The sequence below is a fragment of the Acomys russatus genome, chromosome 24, assembly GCF_903995435.1.
Source record: "Acomys russatus chromosome 24, mAcoRus1.1, whole genome shotgun sequence".
In the NCBI taxonomy this organism is placed as follows: Eukaryota; Metazoa; Chordata; class Mammalia; order Rodentia; family Muridae; genus Acomys; species Acomys russatus.
The window spans coordinates 50218010-50239289 of NC_067160.1; the positions used below are offsets into that span (position 1 = coordinate 50218010).

General features: G+C 46.0%; 2 protein-coding genes across 8 annotated transcripts in view; one reads left to right on the top strand and one right to left on the bottom strand.

Annotated features, from left to right (window-relative positions):
* The window catches only part of Rpl12 (ribosomal protein L12), a 1083577-nt gene that overhangs the window by 960572 nt on the left and 101725 nt on the right, over positions 1-21280 (bottom strand). The gene's annotated exons all lie outside the window — the stretch shown is intronic.
* Garnl3 (GTPase activating Rap/RanGAP domain like 3) overlaps positions 1-21280 on the top strand; it is a 146373-nt gene that overhangs the window by 43588 nt on the left and 81505 nt on the right. The gene's annotated exons all lie outside the window — the stretch shown is intronic.

Genomic DNA, 21280 nt, shown 5'->3' on the forward strand with positions numbered 1-21280 from the left:
GCATTTGCTATTATTCCAAAGGACCAATTACAAGTCCCAGCACCTATATAGTGGCTCACAGCCATCTGTAACTCCTGCTGCAGGGGATCCTACTCCCTCTTTTGATCCCCACAGATAGCCATATATGTGGGCAGAACAAGCATATAAATGATAAACAAACAAATAAATTTTAATTAACATTTAAATATAAACATTTAAATTTCAGTGAACAGTCTCATTACCTTGTAGCAAGTGTTTTTACTTCTCTCCAGCACCCCTGCCCTTTAAGGCTATACACCTCAGTTTTAAAATAATCCACTGAATTTTGCATTATACTTTTTTTCCATTTTAATATTTTGTAAATATCTTCTATGCATGCCATCTTCAGAGTCACCACTTTGATTTGGTTGTGACGTGATGAACCATTCTCTGTGTAGTGTCTCCTTCCTTTTGTGAAATTATGTTGTGACTAGTTTTTCCTCTTCAGAAATGACATCCACCCTTGTGGTTGGGATGGCTGAGGACAGTGAAATGGACAGAAGTCCAACTTTGGGATCTAAAGGTCACTTGAAATTGGGACTCTTTTTTTTTTATAAAGAAGATGATGTCTTCTCTCGCCTCAGAGTAATACAGTACAGTTGGTATCATGGAGGGATTGGTTCCAGGACTCTCTTGGATACTAAAATCTGAAAATGTTGAAGCCTCTTATATAAAGTAGCATTTTTGCCTATATCCAACATACACTAAGTCACCTCTGAGCACTTTTAGTACCTAAAACAACATAAATGCCCCCAGATCCAGTGGTTACTGTATGTTAGATGATGACAGCAAACAGTTCACACGTGTTCATAAAAGACAGCTTTCTCCTAATATTTTCCATGCAGTTGGCTGAACCTACTGATGTGAAGTGTCCATGTGTGGTGATCTACTGTGCGGTTAAAAACACCCTGATGTGTATGTTCGGTGTTTATCAGGAAATGAGTCTAGCTTTTCTTAACCTGGTATGATGACGTTTGTGGGGAACCACAGAGCTTGGACTTCAGAGAGGTGCCTGGACACTGAAAGTTTAGCACACGTGTTGGCTTTAAACAACACAGCTATAGAAGTCTTTGGGCACAACTAAGCGTGGCCATTCGCATGAGTAATGAGGGCAGCCTTAGGACATCGTTGCACAGGTGTCGGTGGACAATACATTTCATAAGAAACGGGAAGCCTAGGTCCCTGGAGATGAGTGGCAGGGTTCTTTAGCTTCTGTCAACAGTTTTTGAAGACTGGCCACATTGACCTCAGCGGTGCCCGGGGTGACCCAAGCTTGTCTCCTTCCGGGAAGCCTGTGGGTGAGCTGCAGGCAGTCTGGCTCCACTGCGGGGTAGCTCGCTGGAAGTGTCCAGGAAAGTCCCTTTGGCGAAAGGAGGGCCACACAGCGGGGCCTCCAGGGACAGGAAAGCCGTTTCTCTTCAGTCTGCATGATGCCCCATCTGGTCCTCTGCTTTTCCATCCCACCCTTCCCTCTCCAAGCCAGCTGCCTTTGGTGGCACGTCACCTCTCCAGTCCCCTTTCTTTTAAGAGTTTTACAGTTACATGTCTTTGATTCGTTTTGAGCTAGTCTCTGTATACGTGTGAGCAGAGAGCTCGCCTTCACTCTTACATGCGCACGTTGGGCTTGCCCAGCACCATATCAGGCAGACTGTTCTTTCCTCCTTTGGTAGGTTACAGCACCCTTCAAACGCAGCAGTTGGCTGTATATGTGAGTTAATTTGGGGGCTTTCTCTTCTATCTCATTGGTCTGACAGCAGAGTGATAGTCTAAAATGTTGAGAACATGGAGTCTTTTCCTTCTTGTTTGCCCATGTGGTTCCCTTTACACCATTTACCCTTATGACCCACATGACCCTTATGAGACCCTTACTCCACCTTGCTCAGCACCCCCACTCCACACCGACCCCCTGCTGTTTGGTTTGCTAGTAGTTGACTTACTCTCTCCCCTCTCACTCATTACAAGTGAGGTAGGATCCATAGCTGTCTTCTTCACTGTTGTCCAAGACTGGCATATGCTAAATTTTCATACATTTTTATTACTAAATTGGTGTCATTTTCCCAGTCTCTCTGGATCACATAGGCTCCCACTCTTAATTCCCACCAAAGTGTCTCTCTCTCTCTCTCTCTCTCTCTCTCTCTCTCTCTCTCTCTCTCTCTCTTTTCATTTTTTGAACTTGAGTTTCAAACTTCAAATAGAACAATCACAAATTCATTGCTCCTAGATTAGGTAAATATCAGGGTAGTGGGGTCATTTGATACAAAACTAGCCTCCTAGAACCATTCCCTCAATAAAGTTTATGGAGAGAACAGATTTTCTCTCAAGAGGACATGGAGTCGGCAGTATATTGCGAGGCAGCTCAGTATGGAGAGTGCCTGCTGCGTGTGCCTCCAGGTCTGAGCTCATGTGCTCTGCACCTCAGAACAGGTGTGGCAGCACACACTTGTAGCCCTGGCATTGGGAAGCAGCAACAGGTGAAACAGGAGCTCACTAGCCAGCCAGTCAATGGTCCAGTTTCAGTGAGGCCACCATCTCAGAAAACAACACACACACACACACACACACACACACACACACACGCGCGCACACACACACGAGCACACACACATGCACACACACATGCACACACATACATATGAACCGCAAGATGGATCCACATCGTTCCCTCATGCAGTGTATTGTTTCGAAGCATCTCATGCAACTTGGTTTCTCTACTAGTGCACTCTTAGCCCTGCCACTTTCATTCGTCCCATTAGCAAGGATACAAATTAGTAAGCCTCCCCCAAATAGGAATCCTGGCTAGTTGGTTGCTCATATAACCCTGTACTAAGCACAGTAATAATATTGATTGAATGAATGAATGTTCTAGCTTGAGAGAAACTACGGAGCAGCCTAAGCCATGAAAAATAAATAAAGGAAAAGCGGAACCAAGCTCCTTTGACCACCACCAACACAGTTAGACTCCTTAGCTTGCTGTGCATCCTGCCTCAACATATGCCATTTTTCTTCCTGATGGATTGCGAGTCCAGTCTCTCCTGGCAACAGTCCAAGCAAGGCACAGCTATTACACCATCAACCATCTCTCATGGCTTTCTACCGAAATCTGTCAGGGGCAGCAAAAGATTGTTTGTAGCTTTTATTGATCTGTTCTTGGCCTTTGACTGGATAGACAGGAAGCTGATGAGCTAGAAGTGATCAATGGTATAAGTGCAATATAGACCTCTGCCCGGGACAGCCCAGCTGCATATTGGCATGCACCCCTGCCTCTTGGTGCTTCTGAGAAGTCACACATCTACAAGTGATTTCAGATTAGCATGAATCCGGCTAGAATGTGGTCCATTCCTTTTTGGCATTGTGTCTTGGTGGATGAACTCACACTCTCTGCCATACAGGAAAGCAACAGATAAATGCTTCTCTCTGAAGGTGATGAGGGCTTGTTGTTAGGGACTTGGTGTGACCTCAACAGATGTCCTCCATGTGTGCATGCTGAATGGCTGGCCACACACTTGTTCCAAATCGGCAGACTTTCACTCGGACTATCCTCAAAGGTTACTTATTGTTCATTTTGTGTGTGCGTGAGTGTGAGTGTGTGTGTATGTGTGTGTGTGTGTGTGTGTGTGTCCATGTGTATAGAAGCCAGAGGTCACCATCAGGTGTCATTCCTCAGGTTCCACACTCCTTGCTTTTTAATTTTAAGACAGGCTCTCTCACTTTGCTGGGACTCAACAATTAGGCTAGGCTGCCTGGCCAAGGAGCCCTAAGACTCCTCCTGCCTTCATCTCTTCAGAAGTGGCTGTGGGACTGAAGCACATGCCTCTATGCTCAGCTTTATTGTTGTTGTTGTTATAAAAATTTTAGAAAATATATTTTGAGGCTATTTCCCCTTCCCCAACTCCTCCCATATTTCCCCCACTTCTCTGCCTACCTAACATCATGTTCTTTCTTTCTCTTTCTGTCAAAAACAAAAACAAAAAATGAAAATTAAAGCAAAAAACCCTTAATAAGACAAATATACCAAAACAAAAACAAAGAGTGCATGCATGCGCGCGCGCACATACACACACACGGAGTTCATGTTATGTTAGCCAATTACTCCTGAGCATGGGCCTGCCCTAGAACGTAGTTAATATATATCCTAACACTCCACTGGAGAAAACTGGTTTCCCTTTCCCAGCAGGCATCAGTTGCAGACAGCTTCTTGCTTAGGGGTGGGACTTTGTACCCACATCCCTTTCTCAGTGCTGGGATCCTGTCTGGCTTGACCCTGTGCAGGTCTTGTGCTTGCAGCCACAGTTTCTGTGAGTTTATGAGTACTTCATCCTGTTGTGTCTAGAAGACACTGGTTCCTTGGAGTCCTCCATCATTAGCTCTGACTCTTCAAATTGTTGTGCCGTCTTCCATATGTATTTCTGAGCCTTGGTGGGATGGGTGTGATAAGTCCCTCGCACTGCACATTGTCCGGTTGTGGACCTCTCGTTTCTTTGCTGTTCCTTTAGCAGAATAAGAGTAGAGTAGGTTTTCTCCTAGGGCCCAGAACCTCTCTGGTCTTGTATCTTCTATTCTTGACCACTTTGGCCATGTCAGATAGGGATTCCATCTCACGAAGTGGGCCTTAAATCCAATATGAAACAAAGAAAAACATAGTTGGTCAGTCCCATAACATTTGCACACCATGACCAGTATTATCTTGTACACCAGTTGCTTTTGAAGGTCATAGGGTTCATAGCTATGTGATCCTGATGATTTCTCTTCCCCTTCAGTAGTGGGTCAAGTACCGTCCAGTACCATGAATACGACCAGCAGGGATGCAGCTCCTAGTTGGGTACTAGCTCAGTTTCTCCATATCCAAAGGCATAATTTAGTAATGTCTCCAGCAATAGGACTCTACCACTGGGTTGTGGAGGGAGACACCAATACCCTTGACAATAGCCTATGCTCTTTGGAGTCGGGGTGTCTGTGGGAGCCCTTTGTCCAGTAACTCAGCAAGATAGCCCATTCTCAGCAATGACATAAGACATCTAGTTAGATGGATGCCTAACTTCTTAAACAGGACTTCTGTGGATCAAACTCAGACCCTCGTGCTTGCATGGGAGCACTTTTCTGGCCAAGATATCACCTAACCCTCCCTCAAAATTAGGGGAGAAGTCATTTGTATTTTTTTTTCTTGGGCACAGATATAAACTACACTCGGGGACAGTTCTACAGATATGACCTTTTGCTAACGGGGGACCTGCCTGCTGGCTCAGCACCCCAACAGCAGTGTTGTTCTCCATTTGGAGCTGATGCCTTCTGCTTATGGGAATTTTTTGGACAACACTGTATTCCATGTGGCATGACCAAATGGAGAGATTAGAGATGGTAACATCATATCTTTCATGAACATCAAGAATTAAACCTTCTACAAATAAAATCCCCACTTGGGCAGATGTTCTCCAGTGTATCTGGCTTATGTCCAAGTCTTATGCAGCAGGTCAGCTCCCTGAGGGACCTCAAGACACATATTGGAGTATTCACCAGCAACGTAACATGATCTAGCCTCTCTTTGTAGACAATCCGTTTTGCCAACTTTGAAATTTTACTGGGCTGTTTTCTGAGAATAGCACTGGAGGGACCTTTGGCTGTGTACGCATGAGCACGGAGCTAGCTGTCTTCTGTTGTGGCTATTAGTTTACTGTTGCTATTATTAGCTCTAACATTTATTAAATGCTCACCATGTGCTATGCTGAGTTTTTGAGATGCAGTTGCATATTGAATGTTCACAACCAGATGAGGTAGGTGTTGCTTGGCTGTGCCTCCTTCTGTGGATGCCCAGAAAACATGTGTGAATCCCAAGTGGGCCCCCATGTACTGATGATGAGGTCCCAGACCTAACAGATGGCAGAAGTGACATTTAAACCCGGGTCTATGTCTTAGTCTATAGGCTTGTATTCTGATAGTAACAACCCATAATTGTTATTCCAGTTCCCAGGGCTCCAACGCCCTCTTCTGGCCTATCTGAGTACTGCATGCATTTGATGCACAGTAAAGGGGTTCTCTCTTTGCAGTGGCTTCCAGCAGTTCAGAGCTGTTTTTGTGGCTTACCTCTTACAACACACATGCTAATCTTACCCTCTTGTGTTCAGATCGATTACCTACCTCTGATGTCCCCTTGTGTGCTCTGTGCCTAATTGCATCCTTTGACTAAGATATATCTCCGTACGCTGTCTCAAACCCTCTTTAAAACATGAGGTGGGGTGTAAGCAAAACTGCATTTTCTTCATCCAACCCTGAACAACGCAGTCCTGTTTCCCACTGACACCTGTCTCGTGTGCTAAATGGCTTTGACTCTTGCTGCCCCAGCAACCACCCTGCTTTTCTCACTGTATGATTCTATGACTCAGTTTCCTGGGACCAACAAAAACATGAGATTTAGCATAGCACCTGACCAGCCATTTGGTAAGCATCTTGAGCAGCTAGGTCTGGCTGATGACATGGGTAGCTGGGGCGCAAAACTGTACCAGTAGCTGTACACACACCATGTAAGAATACCAGATGATGCCACCTCCATGCCAACAGGTCCAAGGAGTAAGAGGCTCGCTGCCTTCTGTGGGCCGCATGTCACTCATGCTCCTCCCTCAGGCCACAAGGCTTCTCTCCTGTGTGCTCTGGTTTCCCTCCTCAGGCCATGCTCTCAGGACCTCTGTGGCCACCTTGGCTCAGCTCCATCTCCGGCTCGTACAGTTGTGTGGTGTTCTTTGGGCCTTGTAGCCTTTACAGTGGTAGGATATGGTGCCCTGCTCTACCTTAAGAGACTCTTTCAAATCATGATCTATATGTTGGTTTGTTTTTCATTTCATAACTGGAGATATAAACTGCAAACACTTTGCTTATTTGGTTAATTCTTTGGTTTTTTTCTTGTTGTTGTTTTGTTTTGTTTTGTTTTTCGAGACACGGTTTCTCTATGTTATCTTGGCTGTCCTGGACTCACTTTGTAGACCAGGCTGGCCTCGAACTCACAGTGATCTGCCTGCCTCTGCCTCCCGAGTGCTGGGAGTAAAGGCATGCACCACCATGCCCGGAGGTTAATTCTTTGGTACAAGAAATGGAATAGAACAGCTTCCCATCTTGACTGTGCAAAGTTCTTGTGTTCTCTGAACAGCCTTTCATACCACCTGCTGGATCATAGCCCTGACCTCCCCCATCTCGTGTCCTGGTGTGTTTGCTCCTTCACACGTCCACTGCAGGCCTGTGTCTACTCGCAGATCAGCGGCCGTGGTTAGCAATGTGGAACATCAGTTGTGACCATGAGCAAATGTTTTAAAATTATGTTATGTATGTGTGTGTACCTACTTGTCTGCACCACACGCATGCAGTGCCCTACAGAGGCCAGAGAGGGTGTCCATGCCCTGAAACTGGAGTGGAGGTGGCTGTGAGCTGCCCCATGTGGGTGCTGGGAATCAAACCCTGGTCCTCTGCAAGAGCAGCAAGTGTCCCTAATCGCTGAGCCATCTCTGTCACTGCAGCCCCTAAAAGCAAATCTTTGGCTTGATGGGACTATGTGATTGCCTTGTACACTGCTCTGATGGGGAGAAAGTGTTTTCAGTTCTGAAAGTTTCAGAAAAGCCCCACGTTTTCTTCTGAGTTTATGTGGCTTGGCCATCAAGTCTGTAGAACTTGACAGTATGTCGTGAACATGCAGAGTGAGAACTCCTCTCTTACATCTTACAACGCTGCTGAAAAATGGGTGGGGAGATGCCTTTGCCAGCCGTTCTTCGAGTGGACTCTGAAAACAGAGCTGTGGGTTCTCAGAAGCGGAGGCACTTATTTGGTGTATTAAGTGGCCCCTGCTGGCATCATGGGACTTGATGCCCTTAGGCAAAGACCCTCTTCTTTGAGCTTCCTCCTGATCCTGGCCACACCATCATCTTCACAGGGCGCACATAGCCATTCCACAGAGAATAGCTTTGATACCTCTTTGGTAGAGCTGATCCGCAGTCCTTTGTGTCCCCTTTTACCTACTAAGTAAATTTAGCAGCAAAACTCATGACCAAAAAAAGTTCAATGTCCCCCACCATGACTGATGTATTAGAAAAGTCCCACAGTTTCACACCCCAGTTACTATTATTTGGGGTTTATGATAAATTACTTTACCCTCTTAATAAAAGCAGATGATCTGGGGGGAGGGGGCATGTGTTTTTTTAGCCTCTGCTTTTTAGTTGGTCAGTTGAAGTTCCCATGAAATAGAGTCTTTCAAACATATCTCAAACTGAGCTGGCTCAAGAGCTGTGAGTCACGTTGGGAATACACTCCAGCCATTCTCTGAGCTCTCATTCTGGGGCACACAGCAGTCCTGGGATTTCCCTCCTTGCTTCTTTTGATGCTGCCCTTCTTGCTCCCACCCAAAGTGGTCCTGACAAGAGCACCAAAGGCCGTCTTGCTATTCACATCAATGCACATAGCCAATGCCAGTGGTCTTTTGGGTGCTTTGTATATGCAAATTAATCGAAATGTCACAAGACCCACAGAGTGGATCACCCCATTTTACAAAAGAGATCACTGAGATTCTGAAAGGTAGCTAACTGGCCCATGGTCTCACAGGTGGTAGGTGACAGGCTGCCCACTTCCCCATACACATACTTTGTCTGCAGTCAACTATGTTTACTTGGAGCCAGAGATACGGCTTGCTGGTTAAGAGTACTTGCTGCTTCCAGAGGATTCAAGTTAAGTTCCCAGCAACCATGCTGGCTGGCTCACAGTCACCTGTTACTTGTCTGGCCTTTGCAAGCCCCCGCATACTAATGCACACACACACACACACACACACACATACATGCCTGTGCACACACACATAAATAAAATAAATAGTAAATCTTTAACAAGCAGCAAAATGCTATGATCCTACATCTTCCCAGCACCCTTGAACTTCACAATACCTAACACTTAACTCTGCACTCTGCTTCTGTATGTCTGGAGTGGACATGCATGTTTTTTAGGAGATTCCATTTTGAAGGTGACTTATACTTCCGCGTGTGCTGCCTGCCTGTTCTCCTGAAGAGGTAGGGTAAGCTCCGAGCAGAGATGCGTGCTTCCCACAGTCCCTTTTGGGTGCCATCTGTTTCATTTCCTCTTCCTTTGACCTGGCTCTTTTTTTCTGGCTCCCCTGACTTCTAAAAGATTCCATTCAAAGGTTCTCCATCAGATGAGACCTGGTCTGACTGCCATCTCAGCTGTAATTAACAGGAAGCGTGGCCTCTGCTTTCCTCATTGCTGTTCAGATGCTTGCCCTCACGTACAGCTCTAACAATATCCTGATGCTCTCAGCCAAACAGGTACCAGCATCAGCACCATGCTCCTAGGCAGTAAGGTTCATGCTTAGCCTCATGTTCCAGGGCTTCTACAACCTTCTCTTACCTGTCATTGAGCCTTAACTCATGGGGCCCAGGATCCAGCAAGCAGATCTCTACTTAGGATTATCACAGCCTGTCACGTCTCTTTATATTTTCCATCCTCCCAGAATGCCCTTCTCCACATTGCCTCTGCCAAGTCTCAGCTCTTTCATGCACCCTTTCCTGGTTATGCTAATGGACCACTCCACCTTTCACTCTTTGGCACCTTGTATCTCTTTGCATTCCTCTCAGATGCAAGTCATATTTTGCCTTATAATTATTTGCAGGTATTCTTCACCTTGCCTAGCATGGGGACTACCTTATTCACTGTATCCCCAACAAGCTCCAAGCTCACTGCCAGATGTCCAAATACTGGCTAGAGCATCAGTTCTGCTATTTTAAAAAAATCCAGTGTCTGATTATTTCTTTCCACTACATCTCATATTAGTTCTTACTTTTGTGCATATGCATATAGGCATAAAAAAGTGGATATACTTCTTAATATCCTTCTATGGTTCTGAAAAGCATATATGCTGGCTATAGGAGAATTTGAAATATACTGAAAAGGTCGGGCGTAGTGGCGCAGGCCTTTAATTGCAGCACTTAAGAGGTAGGGACAAGTGAATCTCTGAGTTCAAGGCCAGCCTACAGAGTCAGGACAACATAGAGAAACCCTTTCTCAAAAAAAAAAAAAAAAAAAAACCCTAAAACAAGAAAGAAAAAAGAAAGGAAACACACTGAAAAGCACAGAGAGGACAATTACGTCCATCTTTAGCATCCCACCACCTGTGAGTAGTTGCTTCGAAGATTCAGTGTGTGTCCCTCTAGCAGTCACAGTACCACACAGAATGGGCGTCTGTGTTCCCTTCTCCTTTACTTAAAAGCGAGTGTCATCTTTAGAATACACAGACACTCCCCATAAACAGCATTGTCTCCTATCTAGATCTCTTATTTCTTATTTAGCCTAATTTCATTTGCTGGCTGTGACCTTTAGAATAAGAATCAAGGTGCCAGAGAAATTAGTTAGTGAAGTGCTTGCTACATAATCCCAAGGTCCGTCCCCAGCATTTAAGAAAAAAGGGTGGGCATTGCCCGTTCCTCTGTGCTCCATGACAGCTTCTTCTTTCTCCCTGAGCGTGGTTCACTTTGTCCCTTTTCATGCTGTGGTCAGCTTCTAAACCGAGGCCTGTTCCTGCTTCCTTTCTCTTTTACTGTGTAAGAAAGAGGGTCTCTCTGTGTAAACCAGGCTAGCCTCAGACGCGTGATCTGCCTGCCCTGTCCTCCCATGTAGCTGGAAATACAGGCTAGCGCAGTTGCCCCTAGATTTGCTGTTTGGGTTTTCTAAAACTCTTTTCTTTCCTTTCCCCAGGAAAGCTCTTCATCGTCATCTGAGACACAGGGGCCTCCTGTCCTATCCATGTGCACGGGTTTGTGAGCTACAGAGCTCGCTGTTGTAAAAAGAACATGTCCTCTCACCCCCTCAGGGAACAGCTGCTTTGCTGCGCTTTCATTTCAGCTTTATAGTAAAGAGAAGTTAAAGGCATGCATTCTCTCGTTTTATTTTCATGATCGTAGGTAGCGTGTCTTCTTGGTTCCTGTGTTACAGGGTAGTTGTGTTGTTTCTCTTCCTACAGAATCCTCAAGCAAAACAAATCAGCTCTTCAGGCCTTGTGTCTTCAACATCCAGAACACACCTCGCCCTCAGACATCACTGCTGCACGGGCAGCTTACACAAAGCTTCCTCATAACTTCCAGCACCTAGCTGGAGTTTGTCTTATAGCGCTCTGCGATGGGGTGTGGTTGGCAGGGCCTTCTTCTGTGCAGATCTGAACCAGTGGCTCTGGAATTCACATAGAACAGGGGATTTGGTTGGAAGAGGGGTATGAAAGTAGTGTTTGCTCAGTTCCCTACAAAAGCTTGAGAAAATGCCAGCTATCTAAAGCCCACAGCAAGAGAGACTATAAAGAATATTGCCCCTGTCCAACCATCCTTTGTTTCGGGCAGCTGCTTGGCAGGGTAGCGGAACTGTTGTCTCTGAGGCATTTACTGCAGTGCCCTCTCTGACACCCCCTATTTGTGGTGCTTTCCTGTGAAATCTTTTCCTTCCCCCACTTTCCTGTTTGTTTTCTCTTCCGCTTATAAGCAGTCACCATTCATTAACTGGCCTATTACAGAGACCACACGGACACCTTAGTTCATCCTCAGAGAAGCATGTTACCTTGCTCATCTTTGTCACCAGCTCCGTAACACAGAGGTCCTTTTCCTAGTCCTGCCTCCTTATTGGCTTCTTTGGAGCATCTTCCAGCAGCATATGCCTCCAGCAGCTGACCCTCACGCAGATGGTGCCGTGTTTACCAGGCGATCACACAATCAAAGCACCATGTCTCAAGGCAATTTGCTGTTGAAAGATTGTGCCACAATCACACAGAGTGGCTGTGTTCTCATGTGACTTCAAGTGCAAGTACCCCAAGCAATAAATGATCCCTTAGTGCTCAGCTGTTGAGCTTAACCAAATGCCCTTGACTAGGTGACAAACCCAAGAGGCTGTGACCTCTTTCAGACCTTTGGGCTCATGCCTTCCTCCCACAGCTTCAAACCCAGTGATGCCAGTGTGAATTCTACAAGTGCACAGGGGTGCCAGGGACTCCTCCGTCCACACCGCTGAGTCTCCCTGCACCTCTCTGCTCCCCGTGGTAGTGTAGCTTGTGTTCTGCACAGGGCAGCTTCCTACTTGCTTCTCAAAGCATCCTCTGGGTGAACTTCTTTCTCAGGTTCTTGACCCCTCCCTGCAGAATCCCTTTTCCTCAAAGGTCTCCTTGATAGTGGTTAGAAAACAGCCCTGCCCCATCTTGTCCACTGTTTTCCTTCTTTCTGTCTGTCTGTTTGTTTGTTTGTTTTATTGGTTTTTCAAGTCAAGGTTTCTCTGTGTAGACTTGGCTGTCCTGGACTCACTTTGTAGACCAGTCTGGCATCTAACTCATAGCGATCTGCCTGCCTCTGCCTCCTGAGTACTGGGATTAAAGGCGTGTGCCACCGCACCTGCTCAGCTTCTCCCGCTATTTTCTTGAAGGAACACGAATGTACTAATAAGCAGGACATTTGTAATTAAAAGATTACCACCCAACTCTTTAAGTAGTTGCATGTGGACAGGTGCCACGGCAAGCATGTTGAGGCGGTCTCCATTTCTGCCGCTCTTCTGTGTTCTCCAGGCTAGCTGGCCTGTGAGCTTCCAGGTGAGTCTCCTGTGTCCTCGAATCTCTCCATAGGAGTGCCTTAGTGCAATACCGAGATGTTGAGCTCCCTGGCTGCCAAGCTTCCCACATGGCTGCCTTGTTCCCGGTCCCAGCAGAACAGGACTGACAGCAAGGAGATGGCAAGAACAGAAGGGGACCCCACCCCCACCCCAGAGCATGCCTCCTTTACCCCTCCCTGCATGCAGTGGACACAACCGAACAGGAGATGAGGCGCTCGGCACCACTCGTGGGTGCAGCATGGCTCCCTGTGCCCACTTTTCTGCCTACCTCTACCCTTTCTTCTGTTTTTTCTCCATTTATTTATTTATTTAATAACTTCACATCCCAATCCCAGCCCCCTCCCTCCTCTCCTTCCAGTCCTACCTGCACATCCCCTCCTCCAACTCCCCCCTTGCCTTCCTCCCAGAGAAGGAGAGGCCCTGCCCAGTTGGGGATCAGTCCACCCGGGTATCTCAAGTCACAGCAGGACTAAGCACATCCTCTCCCATAGGGGAGTGACAAGGCAGCCCAGCTAGGGGAAAGTGATCCGATGGAAGGTAACAGATTCAGAAACATCCCCTACTCCTATAGTTAGGGCACCCACATAATGACAGAGCTGCACATTTGCTACATATGTGTAGGGGACCTAGGTTCAGTCTGTGCAGCTCTCTGGTTGGAGTCTCTGTGAGCCCCCATGGGCCCAGGTTAGATTACTCTGAGTCTTCCTGTGGTGTCCTGGACCCCTCCAGCTCCATCTATTCTTCCTCCCACTCTTCCACAGCACACCCCAAGCTTGGCCCATTGCTTGGCCTTGGGTCTCTGCATCTGTCTCCATTAGCTGCCAGACGAAGCCTCTCAGAAGACAGCTATGCTAGACTCTTATCTGTATGCATAATGAGTATCATTAATAGTGACAGTGGTCTGTCCTCTCTCAGAGGGTGGGTCTCGAGCTGGGACAGTCACTGGTTTGCCATTCTCTCAATCTCTGTTCCATCTGTGCCCCACACTTCTTGTAGACAAGACACATTTTGGGTTAAAGGTTTTATGTGTGGGTTGGTGTTTCCTCCCTCCACTGGGAGTCCCACCTGGCTCCTTAACACCCATCCCTTGGAGTCTCAGCTAGGGTTACCCCCATAGACTTCCAGAAGCCTCCACTGTCCCAGAGATGCCCCCCTACCCCCTCCTTCTCTCTCCACTCAGCTGATCCTGACTCCTGTTATCCTCCCCACCCCGTTTCCCACCCAGTTCCCTCCCTCCCTCTACTTCAGATGTAGATTTTTACTTCTATTCCCTCTTCTGAGTGAGATTCAAACATCTCCCTTGGACCCTTGGCTTCTTTGGGTCTGTGGATTGTAACATGGTTATCCTGCACATACCAATTCTGTCTTTCTGGGTCTGGGTAACCTCATTCAAGATAATATATGCTAGTTGCATCCATTTGCCTACAAATTTCATGATTTTCTTGTTTTTAATAACTGAGTAGTATTCCACTGTGTAAATGTTCCACATTTTCTTTATCCTTTCTTTGGTTGAGGGACATCTGGGTTGTTACCGGTTTGTGGCTATTACGAATAAGGCTGCTGTGAACATAGTTGAGTAAGTGTCCTCGTTGTGTGGTGCAGCATCTTTGTGGTATACGCCCAGAAATGGTATAGCTGGGTCTTGAGGAAGATCTATTTCCAATTTTCTGAGAAACGTCCATATTGATGTCCACAGTGATTATACAAGGTTGCACTCCCACCGGCAGTGAAGGAGTGTTCCCCTTGCTCCACATCCTCGACAGCATGTGCTGTCACTTGAGTTTTTGATCTTTGCCATTCTGATGGGTATAAAATGGACTCTCAGAGTCATTTTGATTTGCATTTCCCTGATGACTAAAGATGTTGAGCATTTCTTTAAGTGCTTCTCGGCCATTTGAGATTCCTCTGTTGAGATTTCTCTGCTTAGCTCTGTACCCCATTTTCAATTGGGTTATTTGGTTTGTGGGATGCTCCCCCAAGGCTACCCTACCCTTTTCATTTATGTTTACTGACAGTGATGGAGAGAGACCCCAAGAATGAGCCACATTTCCAGACTCTACTGTTCTATTGATACAAAGCTAAAACTTTCTTCCCTTCTGAATACTTTCTAAGCGCTGTGTGTGTGTGTGTGTGTGTGTGTGTGTGTTGTGATTTGCATATAAAACATCAAGTGAGTCTGCTTTCTTGACCAATGTTTATAGTTTTATAAGCCTGCATATATTGAAAATCATTTCTCAAAGGTCCTGTACCAGAATAAATTGCATTATAGCTGCAAAATAAATTGCATTATAGCTGCAGAATAAATTGCATTATAGCACTGGAACCTTCCAAAGCTCCCTCAGGCAGAGCTGGTCTCCATTTCCTCTGACTTCCCTTAGACAGCACCCTGTGCTGGCTTCTGTTGTTATGGCATTTAACCAGGTTGGGTTGTGATTTATCTGTTTATATGTATTTGTCCCTCTCACATGCCCCCCAGTAGGGTTGAGGTCCTCTAGGGCAAGAACTGGGTTATATTTATCTTTATTAAGTGCTGAAAAATATGCTCTCGCCATTTTTCACCAGATATACCAATGTTTAAAAAGATCTTCCAAGATTTTAAATCATGCATTAAGGCAGTTTCACCATCAATAGAGTAATTGGTGCTTTAATAGCAATCAGAACATCTTATATTAACCATCACCACTATACTATGTAATATAGAAGTATTTGCTACATGCCTGATATACCCACAAACTATTCTGGGCTTCTTACACATTTTACACTATTGAGTTCTCACTACAAGCCTAGACACAGATATAATCTTCATCCATTTTACACACATACACAGTACTTTTTTTTTTTTTAAGTCTCATTAGGTAGCCCAGGCTGGCTTCAAACACTCCATGTAGCCCAGGCTGACACTGAACTTGATTTTCCTGCCTCTACCTTTTGTTGTCATCACTTTAGAGATATGGAAAAAAGATTGATCCCTTTTTCCTCCCAGGACCACAAAACCAACAGATATTACACTTAGATTTGAACTGGTCAGCCTGGCCCTTATAATACATACCACACATTTTTTTTTAAAGAAAAGAGAAGAAATATGAAATACTATTTTTAAAGATGTACTTTGCATAACCTTTTGAAGTTTGTTTTTTCTAAGTGTAATGTGTTCCAATGGTTTATACCCTAGATGCCAAGTGCACAGTGCAGGCTGAACAAACCAAGAGCTGCCATGAAATGTAAACCACCAGCTCAGAGTCAGAGTGACTAAGAACAGAGAGATTTTTAGTTTTGAAGAAATATGTATTTGCACTAATTTTTAAAAGGTTGTCATTCAATTGGCTTTAATTTAAAACCAATAACACTTTTACTAACTGGTAGTTAATGACATTTTATTCCTGTTTTTATTTTCTTTTAAAGTAATTAAAAATTTTTTGCAAATAGATATTGTGTAAATAGAATTTTTCCTAAAGTCAAGCCTGTAATAAATACATTGCCTCATTTACCCTGCTCGGCCAGCTCTTCCCCAAGAGAGCGGCCCTGCTTGCTGGAGTACCTGGCTGTGTCACTGCAGTGTGTGGCCACCGGGTTTCTCAGAGGAGCGAGGCCACCCCTGCGGTAGTGTCCTCACAGAAGCCGTAGTCGGTACAGTTACTGGCTTATTTGAATTTCTCCTTTTAGTTTTCTCTTTTGCCTAGAAAACTGTCCATCTCATTAAAATTAGCCTTTCTTTTTGGTGATTGAATTCCCTTCACTTTGACAGGGCACATCTGTCTTCCTTTTTAAGCAGGATTTCACTGTAGTGGAGCATGGTGTTACGATCCTCCTGCCTCAGTTTCCAAGTGCTGGGATGATAGGTGCATACCACCTCACCCACCTGTCCTTCGCTTTTCAGTACCCACCTCAGTCTGTCACCTCTGTTCTTCTGACCTTTCCCTGCCCCCCACCCCCGCTTGCCTTGGCTGTGCTCTGTGAGCCGTGGTCCTGTCTTCTAGAGGCAGATGCTGGGGCCCGCTTCTCACCCTCTTGCGTAATTGCTTAAGAGTCTGAATTTTCTTATGCCTGAAACATCTACAGCGCCACATGTTGTGACTGTCCTCATTGTCGTGGCTGTTTAAATCGTTCTCAGGTCTGCTATTCCTGTTGAAGCCAAGATTTTTTTTTTTTTTTTTTTTTTTTTTATCAAATGGGGGTTTTGAATTTCCATTCGCTTCGCTCTTTAAACAGAATCTCTCATTCAGCTGCATTGTACTGAAATAGGATCTGCACAGTTTTCACAGCATTTTAAAGAATCTTTCTCTCTTATGGGGCTTTGTAGGATTGCCGTGCTACTGTTCAATATTAGCTCCATATTTTAAAGTTGAATAAACGCTTTAGGAAGTTGTGCATCTATGGACAGCCGTGGAGGTACAGTTGTAGTCCCAGCACTCACATGGTTGAGGCAGGAGGATCATAAACTCAGAGATAGCCTGGGCTGCATAACGAAGCCGGTATGCTCTTCACCCTCTAGCTGCACGTGCTCTGGCGCTTCAGCTCAGTTTCCATGTTTGGAATCGTGAACTTGTCACAGGGTGAGTGATTTCCTCCCTCCTCTGGCAGAAAAAGTGAGCTGAGACCTCATGGCTTCACTCTCCCTCACATCCAGCTAGCTACCGTGCGTGCCTGGGGGGCCGTGCTCCCCACACTCAGGCTCAGGATGATCGTCTCATCTTTATATGAGCGTCTGTGACCTCTGTGGCCTCGGAGGTTATTGCTAGAGGCAGGGAGAGGGCCCAGGGGGAGGCATAGCCCTCCTGAAGATGGAGGAAATCAAGTCAGATGATCAGCTACCTCATGGGAAATGCAGCCCGGCCTTGGGTCCAGATGGGCTATGGCACCGTGGAAGACGACATGAGTGGACCTGTGTGCCCTGGGATGGCCTGGAAGAGAGGACTTCTGGGTTGTGCTGTGAGCATTCCGAGCCATTCCTGAGGCCAGTCTCCTAACAATCTTCTGTGCCAGGCTTTCTGTGCTTTTAGTAGGCCAGACCAGAGGGTAGTGAGGAGTGGCTGAGATGAGGAGGGTTACCTGGCAACAGCTTCTCTACTGTGGTGAAAGACTTCTTTCTGCAATACTGGGGCTTGGAGTCCCTTAGTTTGATGTGACATTCTTCATAGGCTCTAGCCGGCTATAGAGCAGGGACAAGGTGGGCCACTGTGCATCCAGCCTCTAGTAGGACCTCCTTCCCAGCCACTACTCCACCTCATCGTCTGGGAAGCCGCTGTAGCACATGCTCAGTGGTATTTGTTTAAGCCCACAAGAGTCTCTGAGGGATTCCCCAGGCTGACTTCACATTGCACTTGTTCATCGGGGCCGCTTGCCTTTTCCTTCTCTTTGGTCTTCCCCGTGTGTTAGACCAGTAGACTGTCTGCCATTTCTCACCTGAGCAATGAGCCTACCATGCCTCCCAGGGATCGGCTCCATTTTCCATAGGATCTCAGCATTCATCTGTTGTTTATAGATGCCCAATAAATACCCACTCTGCAGCACACAGTGGACTTAGCTCTGCAGATGCAGTGTTGACAGCTGTCGTTCTCCTTATGGGGCATAGTAAGGAACAAAGGCTGTGCCCAAGGAGAGACCGGGTGAGATCACATAATCACAGGAAAAAATATAAAACACAGCTTTACTGAATGGCCCTTCACCCAGGAGGTCAGGGAGGGCATCTTGAAACAACTCGGGTGGATGGGAAGGAGGAGCCCAGGCATGTGGCAAAGGAGGGAAGAGGAGAGACAGCAGAGAGGCGGGGCTGTGGCCACAAACGTTGGGGATGTATCAGATCCACCTGCTACTAAGAAGAAAGCAGTGATACATGGTGTTAGATTGGTTAGGAGGCAGCCACAGGCATCCAGGTGAGCCGTGATGGTGCTCTAGGGGAAGGTGGTGATGGGAACACTGCAGGGTGAGAGGGTCTTTTTTTTTTTTTTACTTTTATATATACATTTATATTATTATACGTATATACAATTAACTACATACAGAAAGAAGGACCACGAAACAACCAGGCATTATATAAATGTTACATTCCTAGTGTTTTGCCTATTTGTATTTGGCAACCTTGGAGAAAGCATCTTTCCTATGTTGGTGAGGCTACAACTCTGAATATAAATCAATATATATCATATTTCATCTCTATCAACCTAAAAACTTCTATCTAGACCTAAAAACATCTTAGCTCCTAAACACTAAGCTTAACTTTAAAACTAAGCTATCTGGTCTTCAATCCAATCAGGGGGGGGAAAGTCTTAAGTGTAAGATCTGAATCGTCTTTCTGGTTTTCATGGCCCTGCTTCAGAGGAAACTAACTCCTCCAACCATTAAATCGTGAGGTATGATCTTCCTTTCTTCTCCTGCCTCTTGTTCTAGTCTCAGCAAAGGGAAAGGACACAGTTGCCTGTGCCTGGCAGTGTTGGGGTGTAATGGGAAACATTTACGTTCATTCTGTGGGTATACGGCTGAATCACTCTTCACCCACATTCTCCGTGAGGCTCGCGTGGCCAGGACTTTACCAGCTTGTATTTCAGGAGCAACAGTGAGAACGAGCAGCCTCTGTCCCTTCCTCAGTGAGAACGAGCGGCCTCTGTCCCTTTCTCAGTGAGAATGAACGAGCAGCCTCTGTCCCTTCCTCTACCCATGGAGACATTGTGAACTGATGGTGGTGCTCTGCACTTGCCTGCCGTGCCCTGATGTGACCCCCAGACACCTCATCCCACAAGCCCCTGCAGCAGCCCTGCTGTTCCCTGTACTTGTAACAGTGACTGAGTGTCCTCTGTCCATGGAGACACTCGCACTGCTGTCTCCCCTGTGGGAATGGCGGAGTCCCTGGAGAGCCAGTCTTATCTTTCACTTGTTCTTTGTCACTAGTTTGTGTGTTTGTGTGTAGGGACACGTGCCATGGTACACGTGTGGACAGGAGGCCAGACAACAACTTTGTAGACTCTTTTTCTACCTTTATGTGGACTCTGGGACTTGACCTCAGGTGACCAGCACAGGAGACAACTCTCCCCACTGAGCCATCTCTCAGGCCCGTTCACTCGCAGTTCAGAAGTGGCCTCAAGGACCATCTGCCCACAACTCACCCTTCTTTCCCGTGCTATCTGCAGCTTGTGTCTTGAGCACACTCTATTTTTATAATTTGCTGGAAGGACTCAAGGAACTCACTGGCAGCTGATATCACACTTAGTTTTGTGACAGTCAAAGGACACAGACTCAGCACAAGCCAATTCTAAGGGAGTCTAGCATAGAGCTCCAGATGTCCTCTAGTGGAACTCTGAGTAGCCTAACTGTGATGTACACAGCACTGCCAGAGTGGTTGGATGGCTGGATGGCCTTCTAGTGAATTTGGTCACATGGCCTTCAGTCCCTCCAGAGGGAAAGCTAGCATGCAGGACCTAAAGCCCCCAACATCAACTACATAGTACTTGACAGTTTGGCTTGAAGCTCTTAAGAAAAGAGGCACTCACTGTCACTCAAGAGATTGAGACCTCTGTTTGGACAAGGTGAAATTCCATTGCCTGCTCTGTCTTATGACAGTGTGGGATTATGCGCTGCCAGCTGCCAGCCACAGACATAGACACCGTCCCTATGCAGGCTTGCTTTGGACCTCATGGGTGAGGTGATGCTGAGAGGATAGCTGCCAGCTTCTGAGGCCTGGCTGCCATTGTCACTTCCCAGCTCTGCTTTGTCAACTAATCACGTAACTTTAGTTGTGGATTTTAGCCTCCTCTTCATTAAAACTGAGATTAATACTAGTGTCTGCTTCCTATTGTTAGTACATAAGGAAGACGAGATAGTGTGTGCTAGGGGCAGAAGAATACATGCTATATAGGAGCACATAATAAAAGCTGGATACAATTTTATATTTGGGGTATTATTCATTTATTTATGTAATGTATATGAGTGTTTTCCCTGCATGTATGTATGTGCACCACATGCACACCTGGTGTCCACAAAAACTTGAAAAGGGCGGATCCCCTAGAACCGGAGTTACAGATGGCATTTGTGAGCCATCTTGTGTGTGCTGGGAACTAAACTTGGGTCATCAGCAAGAGCAACAAGTGATCTAAACATCTGGCTATCTCTCTAGCCCCTCTTTTGGTTTTCAATTTTTAGATTTTAGTTTGTGTATTGTGTGCCACGTGAATACCTCATTCCTGTGGAGGTCAGAGGAAGATATCAGATCCCCTGTAACTAGGATTAACTTCTGAGCCAGCTCTCCAGCAGACCCTGTCTCTATTTTTTAGGTTTCGGTTTTTGTTTGGTTTTACGAGAGAGGGTTTCCCTATGTATCCTTGGCTGTCCTGGACTCACTCTGTAGACCAGGCTGGCCTCAAAGTCACAGAGATCTGCCTGCTTCTGCCTCCCTGAGAGCTGGGATTAAGGGTATGTCTCACCACGCCTAGCTCCCCATTTGATTTTTGAAGCAGAATCTCATTGTGTATCTCTGGCTAACCTGGAACTCTCCATGTAGACCAGGCTGGCCTTGCACTCAAAGATCCTTCTGCCTTTTATTTTCATATTTACCATGAGAAAAAAATTCTAATTCAGATCCTTTAATGTGGTGAAATTTGCTGGTATGGGGTGGTTCTGAAGATGTGTCTTTATTTCACACCTTCATGTCACTTAA